Raw genomic sequence first — 7,500 nt, forward strand, 5'->3', positions numbered from 1 at the left:
ATTTGATAAAACAATAATTATTGAATTGGATTTTTAGGATATGCGTGAAGAAACCAGCTCTTGAAGTGGAACCCACTTTCCTAGACCATGATTATTCCGCATGTCACAAAAGCACTCTTTCAAAAAGTGTTTAATATTTCTCTTCGCTCCATAAAGAACCTTAAAAGCATTAATAGATAGAGGATTATACCTCATGACTGCCGGGAATACGAACTTGTCTTTATGTTAAGGCGCTTTCCCTTTGTCAGAACTACCCGGCCAGACAAATCAGTTTGCAAAGAAAATGCAACAATTAGAGGGAACACTTGCATGATAATCCCTCGCATTCTTCTGGAGGAGTATATATCATCCTCAAAGTGTGTTAATTTAAAGGGGCTGTACAGTTAGTCCTTCCAAATGCCTGGCCTGGCCGGTCAGTTCTGTCAAATGGAAAGTGTCCTAAGAGTGCTGATAGTACATCTCACGACGGTCAGTGCATCAAACGATCGTGAGAGATATATCAGCGCAAGAAGAAAAAAATCGTATCCCCGCACAGAAATATACCATGTTCTGTTTACTATACAGATAATAACAATCCAAATCTGAGACATCTCAGTTTTTATTCATTTTAAAAGCATCGAAAAAACTGATCACCTTTACTAAAGAAAGTCAAAGGTAGTATCACTGTCTTCGTATCTTGAAGCCATTTTTTTTACCAATCTTTTAAAATGAAATTTTAATTAATGACACCAACGGCCACATGAATTCACGCATGAACAGGATGCACTTATATTATGGTATGATATATTACTAGTAGTAGCTATCGCTAAGTGCCAACGAAACAATCAATATAATACATAATTTACAGATTTGTATCAGAGTTCCAAAACACCCAACAGTAGTTGTAGTTTACTCGAAAGAACTGCAACTCAACTTATCTAGTTAATAGAAATTGCACACTTTGTATCTCCAACAACAATGTAGAAGTCAACGTGTTTTGCAATAATATGGAAAGTACTGCTGTAATTTTTGAACGGCCGTAATTTTAACAGGAATATACAATAATTAAGTTGAATAAAATCAGTGCCATGTAACAAAACGCCAAAGCGTTTCAGACTTTTCAGCGTGGAGCATGCAACGGGCCAGCCAAGCTCTCTCGCAAATGAAAGTTGTTTCACTTGTATAATTTTTATTTTGCAAGATGCAGCCATGAATTACAAGTCAAATTGATCGTCTAATTTTGTACTTTGCAGACAACATATTTTCCTTGACTGCCTGACAGTGACTGTGATTTCCGTGAAAGAGCAGAGAAAATCCAAAACAAAGGCAATAAATTCGAAAACAGACAATGTGCGGGGAAAATATGGCGGGACAAAGCACGCGGGCTTGCACATTGGGCGCGAAATTTCAAAAGTATTGTCATGTATTCAAATCTTAGAATTGAAATGCCTTTGAACAATTATTTAGATAAATTTACTAGCTGAATCAGTTTCAATTTGCCTAAAATTACATTAAATTTTTGCGACAAAATGCAATTTTCAATCGGAAAGAACTTTTGAAACACCCTGTACACACACGTTCACAGATAGCTAGCATTTACGACATGAAACCATAGTTAATCGACGGACTGGTTATGAAACCTTAGAACTTTCAAAAGCGAGAACAATGTTGTCGCAATCGATGTTGAATTGACTGTGAGCCTGCACAATCTTTTGCTTTCGCCTCGCACGGGCTTGCAAATTAGTTGCGCATAATTTAATCGAAGGATTTGATTGGGTATCTTCTCGAAAAAAGGTTCGTTTTGTGCAGGATCAAGGCCAAAAATGGCTCAGTCTTAGGACCTATTTTGTATTAACTGTACACGTCACCGTTGGCGGACATAGTTAGATTTCACGGGATGTGTTTTCTGTTCTCCACGCAAATTTATCTTTTATTTGAGTCATCTTCGATGGTTGACAAACTTTCTGCTCTCTCCTGCATTGAGGCCTGCATTAGTGATATAAATAAGTGGATGCTATCTATTAAGCTTAAGCTTAATAATAGTAAAACGGAGGTGCTAGTCATTGGAGCGCCACACCGCCCTCACCAACAGTTTGATCTCAGTTTACTTGTTGGCGATGAGAATGTAGTACCTACTTCATCCGCGAGAAATTTGGGAACCCTCTTCGATGACAACATGACATCGGAGTCTCACGTCGCTGCTATTTGTAAATATGCTTTTTTTCACACTAGGAATATTGCTAGAATTAAGCGATATTTGTCTCAAGCGAATATTAAAACTCTAATTCACGCGTTTTTTACTTGCAAGTTGGACCACTGTAATTCGCTACTTATTGGCTTCACCTTCAAATTTGTGCTGCTTGGTTGGTTGTTGGTGGTCGTAAATACGACCCAGTTGCGTCAGTGTTACGTCAGCTTTATTGGCTACCGATTGAGAAGCGTATAGTTTACAGGATAAATTGCTCCCAACCTATAATGCTCTGCAATTGTTTAGCTCCCCTGTATACATGTATGTGTGATAGGCTTGAGCTTCGTATTCCTACTCGCAGGCTTCGATAATCTGATACTTTTGTTTTAAATGTTCCTCGGTACAATCTCAAAAGTTATGGTGATAGAGCTTTTTCCGTTGCAGCTCCTAAATTATGGAATAATTTCCACTAGATATAAAGTTAAGCCCTAATGTGAATGTGTGCATGTTTAAATCAAAGCTGAAGACTTAATTGTTCAAGTATAGTTACTATTTTTTTTTTTTGTATTTTATTATTGTTTTTTAACATTTCCATATTGGAGTTACAGCACTTACAAAAACGAAGAAATTACAGCAATCACAAAAAAATATATGTATATACAGATTTGAGCTAACAAGTGGATGCTAACAACCACCCCCCACCCCCCAAAAGTTCCCCCTACATGATGCAGAAACACACACACCCACACACATACATACACACCCACAATAGCGCTGTGTTAGAATATCGAAAAAGATATAAAAGCACGTTTTAATCTTCAACATCTTCAAAACCACTCTTACTCCATTTGATAGAGTAAGCTTGCCAATTATTGTTCCATTTAGCAATTTTGCTCTCTAATTGGTAGACAAACTTAATTCTTTGCAACAGAACGTAGAAAAGTGGTTTCAAATTGTTGGACCTACAATAATAAATGTACTGTTTTGCGATGAGGATAATATGATTTAATAAGAGGAAGCAATCTTTCCTTTGCCAGTCACCAAAAATTATATTTACTGCAGATAGTGATTCAACTTTAATTTGTCTTCCACTACACCAAGCTATGAGTTCTTTCCACAGCAATGTAGTAAAATGGCAAGTCACAAAAAGATGTTCCAGGGATTCGTCCAACATACCACAAAAGGTGCACAATGAGGAGTCTATTTTGCCAATTTTTTTCAAAAACGTATTTGTCACTAAATACCTATTTAGAATTTTATATTGAAATTCTCGTGACTTTGTGTCTAAAGCGACTAGAAAGGGCAAACTATGAATTTCGTTCCAGTCCAAACAAACACCATTAAAGCTTTCATTAAACTTTGAATGAGCTGTCGGTGGAGTAACAAAACCAGAGACCAACTCCCTATAAACCTTCTTAAAGGTCGCCTCAGTGATCGAGACCTCCTGGTTATTGAGCACAAGTTGAATTTGGTCCTGAATAACAAAAGGACTCTTGTTCAAGTATCCATTTATTTTCAGCGACTGTCGCCACGGTGCAGGGATTGCATCAACTAAGGACATCAAATCAAAAATATCTTTTGGAGAAAGATTCACCCGGCTTTGATTACATTGAGAAATAAATTGGTTTTTCTCTGTTACTAAATCGCCTATTTTGATTATTCCTTTACTAACCAAGCTTTGATTGAAGACTGATTTATTATTAATACATATAAATTTATTGTTCCAAAGAACAGTGTTGGAAATTTGTTCGTGCGGAAGCTCAAGTACATTGTTATCGGTGGCTGCGGAGCAATGCGACAAACACTCAAAACATTCCCTGTAATACATTGGGAGGTTTATCGGTAGCTTTTTTATGTCAAAGTTGCAACAGAGGATGAACTTCCCCCCGACCTGTTTCAAATAGTGAAATAAAATAGTTTTCCAATTACAAGGTTCTTCATCCGCGAGTCTCTGGCAAAGCATTATTCTATGAGTCTTAATTATCGATTCTAAATGCGGGGCCTTCAGGCCCCCATCTTTTATGTCACCAACTAAGGAAGCTCGTTTTACTTTGTCTTTCCCTTTCCAGATAAAGTCAAATATAATTCTATTAGCCTCAGTTACCACCTCCTTATCTATACAAATTGATCCAGCACGGTACATTATCAGTGGAATTACAAAAGTTTTAACGATCTGAATTCTTCCAATTATTGTCAGATTTCTCCACTTCCAAAGTTGAAGTTTTGTTTTGACAGCATCTATTATTTCCTTAAAATTTAGTTTGTGTCTCAAACGGCTGTCATAAGTAAAATACACCCCTAATATTTTCACAGCTCTCTTAACGTTAATGTTCATAAAACTTTGGTCCTGTGCTGGAGCCATAACCGAGTTCCCCAAGATAAACATTTCTGTTTTGTCAAAATTTATGACAAGACCCGAACAGATTCCAAACTTTGAAATAAGAGCAAGGAGGTGTCTAAGAGACCAATCGTTCCTCAGGAATACAGTAAGATCGTCTGCGAAAAGCTCAAGTTTAATTTCGATTCCATCCACCACAATCCCTTGAATATCCTTATTTTTACGTATACTAACAGCTAGTACTTCTAGGACGATAATGAACAAGTATGGAGAGAGTGGATGTCCTTGCCTCACACCTCTTTCTATCTTAAAAGGTCCGGTAGAGAACCCGTTATTAAGAACACAACTTGAAATATTTTGGTAAAAGGTTTGTATCCACTGGATGAACGAAGAGCCAAAATTGAAAGCAGCCAATGTACTAAACAAAAAATTCCTATTCACTGAATCAAAGGCTTTCTGAAAATCTATTGCTAGCATTTTGCCGTTGATACCATGTCTTTCAGTATATACGAGTATATCATCAATCGTCCTTATTGCATCATTGATTGTTCGTCCTTTAACATATGCATGCTGATTATGGTGAATTATTCTAGGGAGAACAGTCTGGAGTCTCAAGGCAATGGCTTTAGATCCAATCTTGACATCTACATTAATTAAAGAAATCGGCCTCCAATTAGAAATTTTTCGTTTGTCTTTATCTTTCTTTTCTATCAAAGTTGTTATTGCTTGTTTTTGGGAATTTGATAGTTCACCTTTATCAAATGAGCAATTAAGACTGTCTACAAGAAGCTTTCCAAGACTTTCCCAAAACGCATTATAGAACTCAACCGTAAGGCCGTCGTTACCTGGGGATTTGTTGCTTTGAAAAGATCGCAAACTCTTAAAACACTCCGCAAGCGTCAATCTTCCTTCACACGCCATCGTCTCTTCGTTTGAAAGCTTTGGGATTGCCTGAGAAAGTAAGAATGTGTTTGAAACGTTGTTCGGGATCTTAGAATTGTCAGTATTGTAAAGACTAGAATAAAAAACTTCCACTTCCTTCATGATTCTTTTGGGGTCAGAGGTAAGAAAGCCGTCTTTGGTATACACCTTGCGAATACAACTCTTGGATTTTTTGTAGGTTTCAAGGTTTAAGAAATATTTGTTGCTTTTTTCTCCTTGCTCAAACCAGGTGGCCCTGGAACGTACTATCGCACCCCTTGATAAGTGCTCATAAAACAATTCGTACTCGTTTCGAATATTCTCCATTTTTTCCATATTTTCAGGGGATGGAAACACACTGCAATCCTCCTCGCACTGCTTTAATGAGTCTTCTATTACTTTTAAATTCTGTCTTCTGGCCTTAGCTTTAGCTTTGCTGTACTTAATCGTAACCTGTCGTATTCGATATTTGATTAAGTCCCAAAGAACTCGCTTATCAGTAACTTCATCGAACTCCTCTCGCCACACTGGCACACTCTCAGCTATAAGCTTACAAAAATCAGAGTCATCTAACAAACTTGCATTAAATTTCCAATAAGATGGACCGTGCTTTTGCTTTTCTACACTGCTAAACTGAAGCACAATAGCCGAGTGATCGGAGTTCAAAGAGGGAATTATGTCGTCACCCTCTACCTCCTCCTGGTACGAGTCACTCAAGAGCCAATAATCTAGTCTCCGTTGAAGAAAAGGATTTTTTTGTCTCCAGCTGAGGCGTTTACATACCGGATTCCTCACACGCCAAATATCTACTAAATCGAAATTTAAACATATGTCTTGAATGTGTTTGACAGAATCTTTTTTTGTGGGATTACCCCCAGAACAGTCCAAATCAGGATCGATAGCAACATTAAAATCCCCACCTACTACAATTTTTTGCTCAGCACTTGTATTTAATTCCTCTACCATTTTTTTCTAAACCGCTGAAAAATTCGCATTGCTCTTGAACCTTATTTGGTGCATAAATATTGACCAATAAAAAATCAGATCCCTGTACAGTGGCGTCAATCAAAATGTAACGACCGTTAGTGTCCAAAACGGACGATTTATACTCAAATTCCAGATCGTCTTTTATTAAAATCATTACCCCGCAACTGTGGTTAGTTCCATGTGAATAGAAACTCTTACCCTTGTATTGAGTATTCCAGATATCTTCCACCTCTTTCGTGCTATACGTTTCCTGGAGAAAAATAATGTCCGCCTTTTGCCGAGTCAACCACATAAACAAAGCTTTCCTCTTTATGGATGAACGAATCCCTCGAACATTTAAAGAGAGTAATTTAAAATCAACGTTATCTTTTGTGAAAGTGAAACATGAAGTAATTCTTCTCCAAGCTGGTTGAAAACATGTATAATAAGTAAGTAACACGTAGCGCCTAACACAGAACAAAAACTACTTGATAAACACAAAAACAACACACATGTGAACAATGAACAAACACATGCATCCACACGCATTAAGAAGAGCAGCAGATATCTATATCCATATGCCACCCTTGGGATTTAAGGACCACCGTTGATTCTCAACAATATGCAAAGTTTACAAACCACACCCGCTATCAAAAATAAACATATAGCAAGCTCATTTAAATACTCAACACACCGTCAATATAAAGCTTATCTGGTTCTCGCTTATCAAAAAAAGCTACTTTGCCTTCCTCTCTCGCTTTTTTCATTTTTGGCCATAATTTTTGTTTTCTTTCTCGTATTTCTTTAGGTAAATCCGCGTACACTTTCACCTCCGATTCCACCCCTAGATCACGCACACTTCTGAAAACACGCTCACGTTCCGGGAATCTAAGAAAGCGAACGATTATCGGCCTTGACTGTCCTGCCTTCCTTTTTCCAAGCCTATGGACTCGCTGAAATTCAATGTTCCTCGCGTCTTCTAGCTCTAATTCACGCTCAAAAAACTTGTACACCACGTCCCCTGTGTTCTCAGTACTGAGATCTGTTTCTGGGAGACCAAAGATTCGTAAGTTCTCTCTTCTGCTATAGACATCCTGATAGAGAATTT

The 7,500-nt window shown here is 37.6% G+C and overlaps 1 protein-coding gene across 3 annotated transcripts in view; it reads right to left on the reverse strand.

Moving 5' to 3' along the window:
- The window catches only part of LOC137973808 (uncharacterized), a 177,602-nt gene that overhangs the window by 41,728 nt on the left and 128,374 nt on the right, over window positions 1-7,500 (reverse strand). The window lies entirely within an intron of this gene.

The sequence above is a fragment of the Montipora foliosa genome, chromosome 10 (assembly GCF_036669935.1).
Source record: "Montipora foliosa isolate CH-2021 chromosome 10, ASM3666993v2, whole genome shotgun sequence".
NCBI lineage: Eukaryota > Metazoa > Cnidaria > Anthozoa > Scleractinia > Acroporidae > Montipora > Montipora foliosa.